The sequence below is a fragment of the Oncorhynchus tshawytscha genome, linkage group LG06, assembly GCF_018296145.1.
Source record: "Oncorhynchus tshawytscha isolate Ot180627B linkage group LG06, Otsh_v2.0, whole genome shotgun sequence".
Classification (NCBI taxonomy): Eukaryota; Metazoa; Chordata; class Actinopteri; order Salmoniformes; family Salmonidae; genus Oncorhynchus; species Oncorhynchus tshawytscha.
This window is the reverse complement of record NC_056434.1, coordinates 65050262-65065173: the sequence shown is the minus strand read 5'-3', so window position 1 is coordinate 65065173 and position 14912 is coordinate 65050262. Positions and strand designations below refer to the sequence as shown.

The 14912-nt window shown below is 41.6% G+C and overlaps 1 protein-coding gene across 3 annotated transcripts in view; it reads left to right on the top strand.

Annotated features, from left to right (window-relative positions):
* Positions 1–14912, top strand: part of prkn (parkin RBR E3 ubiquitin protein ligase) — a 97754-nt gene that overhangs the window by 35309 nt on the left and 47533 nt on the right. The gene's annotated exons all lie outside the window — the stretch shown is intronic.

Genomic DNA, 14912 nt, shown 5'->3' with positions numbered 1-14912 from the left:
GTGATCTGATAGGGGTCTCAGTGGACTGACTGTGAACGCTCTAAGAGACTGGGTTGAGGTCAGTATTCTACAGTACTACTGCCAAGAGATGAGCTATAGGTGTACCTACCATAGGAGTCCCCTCGAAGCCTACCATTGACTATGTACTGTACATACCCAGCGTATGACAGGGCTGCAAGAGTTGTGAGCTGTTTTTATTGATTATGTTGTAGTAGTTATGTCTAGGGGGCATATGAGTTTAAGGAATGCTGTCACCTCCAGGTAGGTGTTTTGTCCCCCTGTGTGCTGAGGGTGTCGGGGTCTTGTCCAGTTCTGGCATTTAGGTCACCACAGACTAGTACATGTCCCTGAGCCTGGAAATTGTTGATCTCCCCTTTTAGGACGGAAAAGCTGTCATCGTTAAAGTATGGGGATTCTATTGGGCCGATATACAGTTGAAGTCGGAAGTTTACGTACACCTTAGCCAAATGCATTTAAACTCAGTTTTTCACAATTCCTGACATTTAACCCTAGTAAAAACTCCCTGTCTTAGGTCAGTTAGGATCACCACTTTTTTTTAAAGGATGTGAAATGTCAGCATAATAGTAGAGAGAATGATTTATTTAAGCTTTTATTTATTTCATCACATTCCCAGTGGGTCAGAAGTTTACATACAGCCAATTGGTATTTGGAAGCATTGCCTTTAAATTGTTTAACTTGGGTCAAACCTTTTGGGTAGCCTCCCAAAAGCTTCCCACAATAAGTTGGGTGAATTTTGGCCCATTCCTCCTGACAGAGCTGGTGTATCCGAGGCAGGTTTGTAAGGCCTCCTTGCTCGCACACACTTTTTCAGTTCTGCGCACAAATATGTTCTGTAGGATTGAGGTCAGGGCTTTGTGATGGTCACTCCAATACCTTGACTTTGTTGTCCTTAAGCCATTTTGCCACAACTTTGGAAGTAATTCTTGGGGTCATTGTCCATTTGGAAGACCCATTTGCGACCAAGCTTTAACTTCCTGACTGATGTCTTAAGATGTTGCTTCAATATATTCACATAATTGTCCTCCCTCATGACACCATCTATTTTGTAAAGTGCACCAGTCCCTCCTGCAGCAAAGCAACCCCACAATATGATGCTGCCACCCCCGTGCTTCACGGTTGGGATGATGTTCTTCGGCTTGCAAGCTTTCCCCCTTTTCCTCCAAACATAATGATGGTCATTATGGCCAAACAGTTCTATTTTTGTTTCATCAGACCAGAGGAAAGTTTCTCCAAAAAGTATGATCTTTGTCCCCATGTGCAGTTGCAAACCATAGTCTGGCTTTTTTTTGGCAGTTTTGGAGCAGTGGCTTCTTCCTTTCAGGTTATGTTGATATAGGACTCGTTTTACTGTGGATATAGATCGTTTTCTACCTGTTTCCTTCAGCACCTTTACTGTTGCTCTGGGATTGATTTGCACTTTTCGCACCAAAGTACGTTCATCTCTAGGAGATTCCTTCCTTCCTGAGCCTTCCTGAGCGGTATGACGGCTGCGTGGTCCCATGGTGTTTATACTTGCGTACTTTTGTTTGTACAGATGAACGTGGTACCTTCAGGCATTTGGAAATTGCTCCCAAGGATGAACCAGACTTGTGGAGGTCTACATTTTTTTCCTGGGGTCTTGGCTCATTTCTTTTGATTTTCCCATGATGCCAAGCAAAGAGGCACTGAGTTTGAAGGTAGGCCTTGAAATGCATCCACAAGTACACTTCTAATTGACTCAAATGATGTCAATTAGCCTATCAGAAGCTTCTACAGCCATGACATCATTTTCTGTAATGTTCTAAGCTGTTTAAAGGCACAGTCAACTTAGTGTATGTAAACTTCTGACCCACTGGAATTGTGATACAGTGAAATAATCTGTCTGTAAACAATTGTTGCAATGCGCAAAGTAGATGTCCTAACCGACTTGCCAAAACCATAGTTTGTTAACAAGAATTTTGTGGAGTAAATGACTCCAAACTAAGTGTATGTAAACTTCTGACTTCAACTGTAGTTAGCACACATGAGGACATTTTTCTTTGTTGAGATAATTTGACTACTTTGATAGAGTGGGTTAGGTCTGATCTTTACCAAATGATCTCTCTCTCTCGCTTCTCTTTACTATTGCCCCTCACGTCTAACTGTTCCTCTCCCTATCTTTGCCTGTTCTCTTTCTTCTCTGGCCTCACTTATTCCTCTCTCTTACTCACACAAGAGAGGAACACTTATGTTGGAGTTTGTTCACTTTGATATCCACACCCTTTCTTCTCAATGCCAGATGCGGCTTTGTAAAGTGGATGTGTCTCTCTCTATGTTTAGCAGGTGTTTGAGAGAGGGTATGTTTTAGCCTTGGCTATGGAATTGTATGTGTGTGTGTGTGTGTGTGTGTGTGTGTGTGTGTGTGTGTGTGTGTGTGCAACAAACACACCCTGTGGCCCGTTTGCCAAGTGCCGTTCCTAGTCTGTTTGTTCAGGCGATCATCACTGTTTGAGCGTCTGCAGACAGGAGATTTGGCAGAAAGGTCAGACTTCACCCACAAATGCCATTTCCATTTTTAAAGAACTTTTAACAGCCCAGCCAAAGCACACTTGTCCAAAAGGCATGGATGAAAGGAGAGAAGTTGCAAGCCGGCGACCGCTGAGTTTGAAATAAAGATTGGCCAATCCGATAAAGAGTTTGTGCTAGGAAGGCTGGCGGCAGCTTTTCACTGAGAAAAATAAGCCAGAGCCAAAAAAAGACCTAACCTTCTTTTGAGATGAGGTTTTAGCACACAACTATATTACAGTGTTCAAAGACATAAAACCCTGCAGAATATCCCCGTTTTAACATTCACTCAGAGCATTTGCTCTTTAAAGGTAACTTTAGCTATCTGCATAATATCTCTATACCCTCTCTCCTTCTCTTTATATATCTCTGGCTCCTACATTTCTCTTCTGTCACCCTCCTCTCTCGACCATTTTTGAGTAGTCGGGAGATCTAACTTCTTTGAGTGACATGTAGTGTGAGACAAAGTTTTTCAGTTCATAATTTTCTCTATTTTCTCTCTTTCATGATTATTACCAACGGTAGTATTTCCGACAGCAACAGTGAAACCTTAGAGCCTGTCTCTCTCATAACCTCTGACCCCCTTAGAGAGGGAGCCTAAGACTCAATCTTGTCCTCCCTCCAAGGGGTTTCTGTCGGGGTCACCCTGTCAAGCAAACACTATCGCACACACAGGAACTGTAGAGTCGGCAGTACTAACAAACCTTCATACATGCACTATGTTGCACAGTGAAATCTTGGGGGATACATTGGGGGTTGTCACAAGGTGCCAAGATTAATTTCCTGCCCTGTCTCTTTGGGGTCTCTGGGCGTGGATGGTGACCCGGGTTGCATGTTAAACATGCTAAGCCAGCCTGCCGGCTGGGGGAGAGGGAAGATAAGGTGGAATTGCAGTTGCACCTGTTGGACTCGGCGCTTGACACTTTATCAGCAAGTGAGAAATGTCCATAAATACCAGCCAGTGCCTGCAGCCTCTGCCGTGCAACACAAGGCACCGTCTCTGTAATAGCACAGATACCGAGATCTCATAAAAAAACCTATCTACCTGATAGGACAGGGAACTACTGGTGGCATATTCTTATGTATGGTCCCATATCTGTCTATTTTCATGGACATATGCATTTGCTTTAGCAATATAATCATGTAAAAAACACTATCTGCTCTTGATTAGTATTCATTTTGGGCCCTGTATCTGCATTAGATTTATATTCCTGTGAGGATTTGTATATGCTTCACATAAGTATTTGTGCAAGAAACGTGCATCGGCTGTAGATTGACACTCCCGTGAAGACCTTTATCTACTATGGATTAATATTCCTGTGAGGAACCAAGATCTCCTGTTGATCTTTAATATTCCTGCAACCACACACATATTAATAATAACCCATCAAAAACGATGTCCGTACACAGAGACCGCGGGCCAAAGAAAGAGGACCAGGAAACAGTTTGAGCAACTACTGGGACATTATAAACAACAAACACAGATTAGGTAAGAGGGTGATTCCATACTATCAGGAGCAGAACGTCGTTTTGGTGTCTCAGAATGCTCTGGCAATTCTCACATAGAAACTGAATTGGGAGGAAGGATGATTTTAAATGCTTTTTTACATTTGTATCACAAACCATTTTTGAGAAAATCATGATGAAAGTGGCCATTGTAGTCCCATTTTAGACATATGCATGTCTCCTGTGAGACATAATGATCTGTTAATCCCACGTGATACAGACAACATCTTGGTGTCATTATACTACCTATAGTGTTGTCTAATATATGGAGTATGTCTAGATTCTAAAATACAGATTTTCACCTACATTTGTTTAACATTAATATAAATATGTCAAAATGACCCTTTTGATTCAACTTATTACTTGATTTGTAACAATATACTCTTCAAACGCACTAGATTTCCAGAGTTCTGTTACGGTTTTCTTCCGTCGAAAGAGAGTCGGACCAAAATGCAGTGTGGTTAATACGATACATGTTTAATAACGAATAAACACGACAATACAAAAACAACAAACGGAACGCGAAAACCTATACAGCCTATCTGGTGACAACTAACACAAAGACAGGAACAATCACCCACGAAACACTCAAAGAATATGGCTGCCTAAATATGGTTCCCAATCAGAGACAACGAGAATCATCTGCCTCTGATTGAGAACCGCCTCAGGCAACCATAGACTTTTCTAGACAAGCCTACTAAGCCACAATCCCAAAACCTACGAAAAACCCCAATACACAAACACACCACAAAATAAATCCATGTCACACCCTGGCCTAACCAAATAAATAAATAAAACACAAAATACTAAGTCTAGGGCGTGACAGTTCTCTCTCTGGTACTTTTAATGATGTGACCCATTTTAGACATAGAAATGTACATTTATAGGTTGTTAACCAATCACAGCCCTCCTTTAGGATTGCGCATTCAGAAAATCACCAGCAGAGGGAGGTCCCTTTTTAAATCCATTTACCATTCACTGTGTTGGTGGTGCTCATAAAATGGATCAAAACTTCATAATTAGCAGAGACCCCACTGGAAAGTTGATGTACTTGTAGAGCAGGGGACTCAACTACAATTTGACAAGGTCTGGTCACACATTTTCTAGATGGCAAAGGTCCGGCTGGATATTGCCATTTATTGGCGTAGTAACAAACCCCCGCCTCATGATCCAAATATCCAAATATACTGTTCCCGCCCCTCTTGTTGGCATAGAGAACATTTAGCCATTTTAAAGCTCATTCCCTGCAATTATCTACATTTTGCCATGGGGTGGAGATACAATTTAGCAGTTTTAAAGATAATTTCCTGCAATTCTACACATTTTGCCATGTCTTATGTGTGTTCTGATACCTGAGTGACTCAACAATATCAACGGGGGCCCCCTGGAGGTCGAGGCCACTAGGCATGTAATCTGGACATGATGGCTACAATCTTAAAATAGCTGGTTAGCCTAACTTACCCATCTAGCTAACATTGCCAGTAGGTGATCAACAGGACATTTCTGACAGGTTAAAAATAAGGTCTGTCAGTGAATGACATAACAAGAGGATGCACTACCAAATTTAGAAATTGAGTCTTGTATATTCTACTATTAAACCTCTCGACATCAGTAAGTTAAAAGCCTGAATGAGTTCTGGACCCCGGTCTGCCAGTTTAAAAAAACATTTGCATCATATTTTTTAACCTTTTATTTAACTAGGCAAGTCAGTTAAGAACAAATTCTTATTTTCAATGACGGCCTTGGAACAGTGGGTTAACTGCCTGTTCAGGGGCGGAACGACAGATTTGTACCTGGTCAGCTCGGGGATTTGAACTTGCAACCTTCCGGTTACTAGTCCAACGCTACCCTGCCGCCCCAAAAAAGTTGAGAATACCTGTTGTAGAGTATATTGTTCTAAACAATATGTCTTAGAATGAACTCAATCAAAAAGGGTAGTTTTGACATATTTTTTATGTTGAATAAATTAATGGGAATGTGTATTTCAGAATCTAGACCTACTCCTTATGTTAGAGCACACTATAAGTCAGGGATCATCTACATTCAGCCGCGGGCCAAGGCAGCAGCTACTATTTATGTGGTCCAGCAAAATTAAGGCAGTTCTATACAATTAAAAACATTGCATTCGATTTCATACTACTCTTCTACCACATATCTACAACACAAAATCCATGTGTACATTTGTGTAAAGTGCGTATGTTATGTGTCTCTCTTCACAGTCCCCGCTGTTCCATAAGGTGTATTTTGATCTGGTTTTTACATATGATTTTACTGCTTAATGTGGAATAGAGTTCCATGTAGTCATTCCTCTATGCAGTACTGTGCACCACCCATAGTCTGTTATGGACTTGGGACTGTGAAGAGACCTCTGGTGGCATGTCTTGTGGGGTATGCATGGGTGTCTGAGCTGTGTGCTAGTAGTACTGATAGCTCGGCGCGTTCAAAATGCCAGTACTGCTCACAAATACAAGTAGTGATGAAGTCAATCTCTCCTCTACTTTGTGCTAGGAGAGATTGATGTGTGTGTGTGTGTGTGTGTGTGTGTATATATGTATATATATATTATTGTTAGCTCTCTGTGTAGATTTAAGATCCAACTGTGCTGCCCTATTCTGGGTCATTTTTCCTAAGTCCTTCTTTGTGGAACCTGACCACACGAATGGACAGTAGTCCAGATGTGACAAAACTAGGGCCGGCAGGACCTGACTTGTTGATAGCGCTGTTAAGAAGAGCGAGCAGTTATTTGTTATGGACAGACCTGTTCCCATCTTAGCTACTGTTGCATCAATTTGTTTTGATAATGACAGTTTACAATCCAGGGTTACTCCGAACAGTTTAGTGTCCTCAACTTGCTAAATGTTCACATTATTCATCACAAGATTTAGTTGAGGTTTAGTGAATGATTTACCCCAAATACAATGCTTTTAGTTTTTTAAATATTTAGGACCAACTTATTTCTTGCCACCTATTCTGAAACTGACTTCAGCTCTTTAAGTGTTGCAGTGATTTCACTTGCTGTGGTAGTTAATGTGTATAGTGTTGAGTCATCAACATACATAGACACACAGGCTTTACTCAGAGGCAGTGGCAGGTGATTAGTAAAGATTGAAAAGTAAGGGGCCTAGACAGCTGCCATGGGGAATGCCTGACTCTACCTGGATTATGTTAGAGAGGCTTCCATTAAAGAACACCCTCTGTGTTCTGTTACAGGTAACTCTCGAGCCACGGTATAGAAGGGGATGTAAAGCCGTAACACATACGTTCTTCCAGAAGCAGATTATGAAAGATAATGTCAAAAGCTGCACTGAAGTCTAACAAACCATTTCCCACAATCTTTTTATTATCAATGTTCTCTCAGCCAATCATCAGTAATTTGTGTAAGTGCCGTACATGTTGAATGCCCTTCCCTAAAAGCGTGTTGAAAATCTGATGTTAATTTGTTTACTGTGAAATTGCATTGTATCTGGTCAAACACTTTGTTTTCAAAAGTTTACTAAGGGTTGGTATAAGGCTGATTGGTTGGCTGTTTTGAGCCAGTAAAGGGTGCTTTGCTATTCTTGGGTAGCATAAGATCTTATGTTTCCCTCTAGGCCTGAGGGCATACACTTTCCTGTAGGCTTAGATTTCCTGTAGGCAAATAGGAGTGGCAATATCTTCCGCTATCATCCTCTGTCATTTCCCATCCAAGTTGTAAGACCCATGTGGCTTGTTATTGTTGATAGACAACAATAATTGTTTCACCTATTCCACACTCACTATACAGAATTCTAAATTATAATGAATGTCTTTCATAATTTGGTCAGTTATGCATGGATGTGTAGGTTCAAAATGTGTTGTTGGCATGTCATGCCTAAATTTGCTAGTCTTGCCATTGAAAAAAATCATTAAAGTACTTGGCAATATCAGTGGGTTTTGTGATGAATGAGCAATCTAATTCGATGAATGATGGAGCCGAGTTCGTCTTTTTGACCAGAATTTCATTCAAGGTGCCCCAAAGATTTGTACTATTGTTCTTTATATCATCTATCTTTGTTTCATAGTAGATTCTTCCTCTTTTTATTCAATTTAGTCACATGATTTCTCAATTTACAGTACGTTTGCCAATCGGCTATGCAGCCAGACTTATTTTCCATTCCTTTTGCCTCATCCCTATAAATCATACAATTTTTCAATTCCTTGTCAATCCACAGGGATTTAACATTTTTTACAGTAATTTTCTTTTTAATGGGTGCATGTTATTCGTATGTGGAATAAGCAATTTTATAAATGTCAAGTGCAGTGTCTGGTTGCCCCTCCATTTAATTTTTTTATTTACCTTTTATTTAAAAGTCCATTAAGAATAATTATTCTTTTTTACAATGACAAGCCTACCGAGAGGCAAAAGGCACACCACAGACCTAGATCTGGCTACGATGTAATGATCACTACATCTGATGGATGTATATTATAATATTTGACTATAACATCATTTCAAACCTTGCTTACATTTTGTATACAAACAAATTCCACAAATTAAAATCACTTGGAGCTGATTTGCTGATTTCTTATGTGCAACAATAGAAAAACAAACACATAAATAAATTAAGTTTTGTTTTTTTATTACATTTTGGCTCAGAAAACGGAGAGCGGGCCGCCAGTTGGGGAATGTTGGTCATATAAGGTGTGCATTAGAATGACACCAAGATGTTTCTGTGTCATGTACAGACCACAAGGCCTTACAAATCAAATCAAATTTTATTTGTCACATACACATGGTTAGCAGATGTTCATGCGAGTGTAGCGAAATGCTTGTGCTTCTAGTTCCGACAATGCAGTAATAACCAACAAGTAATCTAACTAACAATTCCAAAACTACTGTCTTATACACACAAGTGTAAGGGGATAAAGAATATGTACATAAAGATATATGAATGAGTGATGGTACAGAGCGGCATAGGCAAGATACAGTAGATGGTATCGAGTACAGTATATACATATGAGATGAGTATGTAAACAAAGTGGCATAGTTAAAGTGGCTAGTGATACATGTATTACATAAAGATGCAGTAGATGATATAGAGTACAGTATATACGTATACATATGAGATGAATAATGTAGGGTATGTAAACATTATATTAGGTAGCATTGTTTAAAGTGGCTAGTGATATATTTTACATAATTTCCCATTATTAAAGTGGCTGGAGTTGAGTCAGTGTGTTGGCAGCAGCCACTCAATGTTAGCGGTGGCTGTTTAACAGTCTGATGGCCTTGAGATAGAAGCTGTTTTTCAGTCTCTCGGTCCCAGCTTTGATGCACCTGTACTGACCTCGCCTTCTGGATGATAGCGGGGTGAACAGGCAGTGGCTCGGGTGGTTGTTGTCCTTGATGATCTTTATGGCCTTCCTGTAACATCGGGTGGTGTAGGTGTCCTGGAGGGCAGGTAGTTTGCCCCCGGTGATGCGTTGTGCAGACCTCACTACCCTCTGGAGAGTTTACGGTTGTGGGCGGAGCAGTTGCCGTACCAGGCGGTGATACAGCCCAACAGGATGCTCTCGATTGTGCATCTGTAGAAGTTTGTGAGTGCTTTTGGTGACAAGCCGAATTTCTTCAGCCTCCTGAGGTTGAAGAGGCGCTGCTGCGCCTTCTTCACAATGCTGTCCGTGTGGGTGGACCAATTCAGTTTGTCTGTGATGTGTATGCCGAGGACCTTAAAACTTGCTACCCTCTCCACTACTGTTCCATCGATGTGGATAGGCACAGGAGGCATGTATAGGTCTAAAAGGGCCTAAAATGGCCACTTTCATCATGATTTTTCTTAAATGGTTTGTGATACAAATGTAAAAAGCATGTCAAACAGCTTTCCTCCCAATTAAATATATATGTGAGACTTGCCAAAAAAGAATTTCACTCCCGCTGTTAAGCAGTATGTAATGAGTTAATAGGGAGTGCTGATGAAATGTGTAGGTGATCTGGCAGAGTTACCAGGCATATATGAGACTCTGCTTTGTGAGAGGAGTATGTGGGTGGTGTGTGTGGCACAGGTTCAGACTCTTCAGTGAGATCCACACACACTCCTTCCTGAAGACAGTCTGTGACAAACCAGAGGCAGAGAGAGGAAGGCTTTATGTGTGTTTACAGAGTCCTTATACACCCTCCAGTGTGTTTTGTTTCCCCTCTCAGGAGATGCATGAGAAGTGAGGAGATCACAAATACAACACACATAACCATGCTAGTCCCCAGGGATGAGAGAGAGGAAGAAAAACAAACTGACAGAGAAGGATACAAAACCCTCTGTGAATTGTCCAATAATATCTGTAGTCAAAAGTATGGGCTATTTGCCATTAGGTTGTTGGTTCTACTCCCAGAGCTGAGTCTTGGGCAGAAAGTTGCAAACTTTTCACAAAAAGTGAATTGAAGTGTGTTTGTGTGTAGGGTTGGATAGGTTACTTTCTGAAAGGAATCCATTACAGTTACTGGTTACCAGTCCACAATTGTAATCAGTAATGTAACTTTTGATGACCCAAACTCAGTAACGTAATCTGATTACTTTGTTATTTTTTGTATTATTTTCAGCTTAAGAGGCATTGGAAAAAGACAAAAAGGATCCATCAAATGCATTTGGTGGGTCATCATAGTGGTCTCTCACTTGTGGTCAGACACACTCAGGTGGAAAAAACTTAAACTTGTACCTATTTTCAATGCTGAATTGAATGCCCTGAACTTGAGTCACTGTTACTAGCCGGCTACCACCCGGTACTTAACCTTGTACCTTAGAGACTGCTGTCCTATGTAAATAGTGATTAAACACTGGTCACATTAATAATGTTTATATACTGTTTTACAAACTTCATTTGTATATAACATATTCTAGTCAACCCTAACCCTCTTCCTATACACTCACCGGACAGTTTATTAGGTACCGCGTTCACACACATGGATCGTTCCTACAGACTGTGTGTCACGTGGCTTGCTATATAAAGCAGGCGTTGAGGCATTCTGTTACTGTTCGATTGAACGTTAGAATGGGCAAAACGAGTGACCTAAGCGGCTGAGTGTGGTATGATCATCGGTGCTAGGCGTGCCGAATCCAGCATCTTAGAAACGGCCAACCTCCTGGGCTTTTCACACATGACAGTGTATATAGGGTTTACCGAGAATGATGTGACAAACAAACAACATCCAGTCAGCGGCAGTCCTGTGGGCGAAAACAGCTCGTTGATGAGAGAGGTCGAAGACAATGGCAAGAATCGTGCAAGCTTGTTGGCAGGTTGGCCAGAAACAGTTAAATAACAGGGAAGTACAACAGTGGTGTGCAGAATGGCATATCGGATCGCACAACTCGTCGATGCTTGTCACGGATGGGCTATTTCAGCAGACGACCACACCAGGTTCCACTCTTTTCATCTAAAAACAACAAGAAGCAGCTCCAGTGGATATGCGATCACCAACACTGGACAGTTGAGGAGTGGAGAAACATCGCCTGCTCCGACGAATGCTGTTGAGTCATGCTGATGGCAGAGTCAGGATTTTGCGTAAGCAGCATGAGTCCATGGACTGGATCCATCCTGCTGGTGTCAATGGTACCGGCTGGTGGCGGTGGTGTACTGCTTTATGGAATGTTTTCCTGGCACACATTAGGTTCCTTGATACCAATTGAGCAACAAACGTTTCTGAACACCTTTTAGAATCCACGCCCTGAAGAATTCAGACTGTTCTGGGGGCAAATGGGGGGGGGTCGGGGTCTCTCTTTGGAGACCAAAGAGCTCTCCAAGGATGTCAGGGACAAGATTGTAGACCTACACAAGGCTGGAATGGGCTACAAGACCATCGCCAAGCAGCTTGGTGAGAAGGTGACAACAGTTGATGCGATTATTCGCAAATGGAAGAAACACAAAAGAACTGTCAATCTCCCTCGGCCTGGGGCTCCATGGTAGATCTCACCTCGTGGAGTTCAATGATCATGAGAACAGTGAGGGATCAGACCAGAACTACGCGGGAGGATCTTATCAATGATCTTAAGGCAGCTGAGACCATAGTCACCAAGAAAACAATTGGAACCTCCTTCCCTCAGCCAGGGCATTGAAAATGGGTCGTGGATGGGTATTCCATGACAATGACAATGGTGGTTTGCGCTCAGGTGGTGGTGCTCTCTGCAGTGGCATTGGGAACTGACGGGCTGATAGCTTTATCGGCTGCCTCAAGTGCTGCAGACAGCTCGGCGCCACTGGATGCCCTTTCTGGCGTGGTGACACCCATCAGGTCTTCTTCAGGGGCGTCGGCCTCAGACCGGGCCTGGGTCACGTAGCTGGGGCTCCATGACAATGACCCAAAACACATGGCCAAGGCAACAAAGGAGTGGCTCAAGAAGAAGCACATTAAGGTCCTGGAGTGGCCTAGCCAGTCTCCAGACCTTAATCCCATAGAAAATCTGTGGAGGCCTGAGGGCATAAACATCAGCCTTTCCTGACTTGGAGAAGATCCCTCCTGAGATGTGTGCAAACCTGGTAGCCAACTACAAGAAACGTCTGACCTCAGTGATTGCCAATGAGGGTTTAGCCACCAAGTACTAAGTCATGTTTTGCAGAGGGGTCAAATACTTATTTCCCTCATTAAAATGCAAATCAATTTATAACATTTTTGACATTCTTTTTTTCTGGATTCTTTTGTTATTCTGTCTCTCACTGTTCAAATAAACCTACCATTAAAATTATAGACTGATCATTTCTTTGTCAGTGGGAAAACGTACAAAATCAGCAGGGGATCAAATACTTTATCCCCTCACTGTGTGTGTGTGTATATATATATATATATATATATATATATATTCCAGGCTCCTCACGTTGCTCGTTCTGATATTTCTATATTTCTTAATTCCTTAAATAACATTCTTGGGGATTTGTGTGTATTGTTTTGCATTATTATTTATTACACTGTTGCACATTTTGATTTAATGTCATTGAGAAAACCAAAAGGTGTCAGTGTTTTTCCACAAACATCCTTTCTGAATTTGAAGTAATCCAAGAAGTAACAATCTAGCATTTCTAAAGTCTCTGTAATCTGATTACAATATTTTTGATTACAATATTTTTTATTACAATTTTGTTTCCAACCGTGTGTGAGTGAGCATTGAAGAAATGACATGGTAAAAGAGTTACTATTGAGACGGAAGACTCCAGTTCCTCTAGAGATGACTGTTCTATCCCAGTGAGGGCTCTTTACCCCCTCCGCCTCAGCCTCCCCCCCCCCCAGTCTATCCGGCCCCATGTGCTGTCTTCCTGCCTTTGAACTCCAGAACCTCAAAGCCCATCTCTCGGCTGCACAGCTCTTGTTTTTTTGTTTTGTTTAATGTATTATGGGATAAGATATGGAGGATTTTCAAGAGGGGAAAGCCAAATCTTAAATAATAGAAGACAAAACAGCCCCCAATCCAAAGGGATAAATGATGGATGAAAAGGAAGATGAAGCACAGGCGTGGTATAGTATAGCCTTGTCTCAACTCAATCACTCATCACTGACATTGGACTAGAACAGTAGAATACAGACATTATTACAGGGTATGATTCCTGTTCTAGGTGCACCACTGTCAGTGTTTTGGTGTTTAGGTGTTTGTTGATCAGTGTGTGTTTGGCCTTGTTGACTGACCTGTTGGCTGATTTCAATTGCCTGATGGGATGTCTACAGTGTGTGTGGGTGTGCGGGTGTCTGCATACACTACCGTTCAAAAGTTTGGGGTCACTTAGACATTTCCTTGACTTGGAAAGAAAATCACTTTTTTGTCCATTTAAAATAACATGAAATTGATCAGAAATACAGTGTAGACATTTTTAATGTTGTAAATGATTATTGTAGCTGGAAACGGCTGATATATATATCTACATAGGTGTACAGAGGCCCATTATCAGCAACCATCACTCCTGTATTCCAATTGCACATTGTGTTAGCTAATCCAAGTTTATGATTTTAAAAGGCTAATTGATCATTAGAAAACCCTTTTGCAATTATGTTAGCACAGCTGAAAACTGTTGTTCTGATTAAAGAAGCAATAAAACTGGTCTTCTTTAGACTAGTTGAGTATATAGAGCATCATTTGTGGGTTCGATTACAGGCTCAAAATGGCCAGAAACAAAGAACTTTCTGCTGAAACTCGTCAGTCTATTCTTGTTCTGAGAAATGAAGGCTATTCCATGTGAGAATTTGCCAAGAAACTGAAGATCCCATACAATGATGTGTACTACTCCCTTCACAGAACAGCGCAAACTGGCACTAACCAGAATAGAAAGAGATGTGGGAGGCCCCAGTGCACAACTGAGCAAGAGGACAAGTACATTAGGGTGTATAGTTTGTGAAAAACGGACGCCTCACAAGTCCTCAAGTGGCAGTTTCATTACATAAACACAGCAAAAAAAGAAACGTCCTCACTGTCAACTGTGTTTATTTTCAGCAAACTTAACATGTGTAAATATTTATATGAACATAACACGATTCAACAACTGAGACATAAACTGAACAAGTTCCACGGGCATGTGACAAACAGAAATTGAATAATGTGTCCCTGAACAAAGGGAGGGTCAAAATCAAAAGTAACAGTCGGTATCTGGTGTGGCCACCAGCTGCATTAAGTACTGAAGTGTATCTCCTCCTCATGGACTGCACCAGATTTGCCAGTTCTTCCTGTGAGATGTTACCCCACTCTTCCACAAAGGCACCTGCAAAACATTTCTGGGGGGATGGACCTAGCTCCCACCCTGCCGAGCCAACCCCTGGTGAGGCAAAACTGCGACTCGTCAGTGAAGAGCACTTTTTGCCAGTCCTGTCTGGTCCAGCGACGTTGGGTTTGTGCCCATAGGCGACGTTGTTGCCGGTGAGGACCTGCCTTACAACA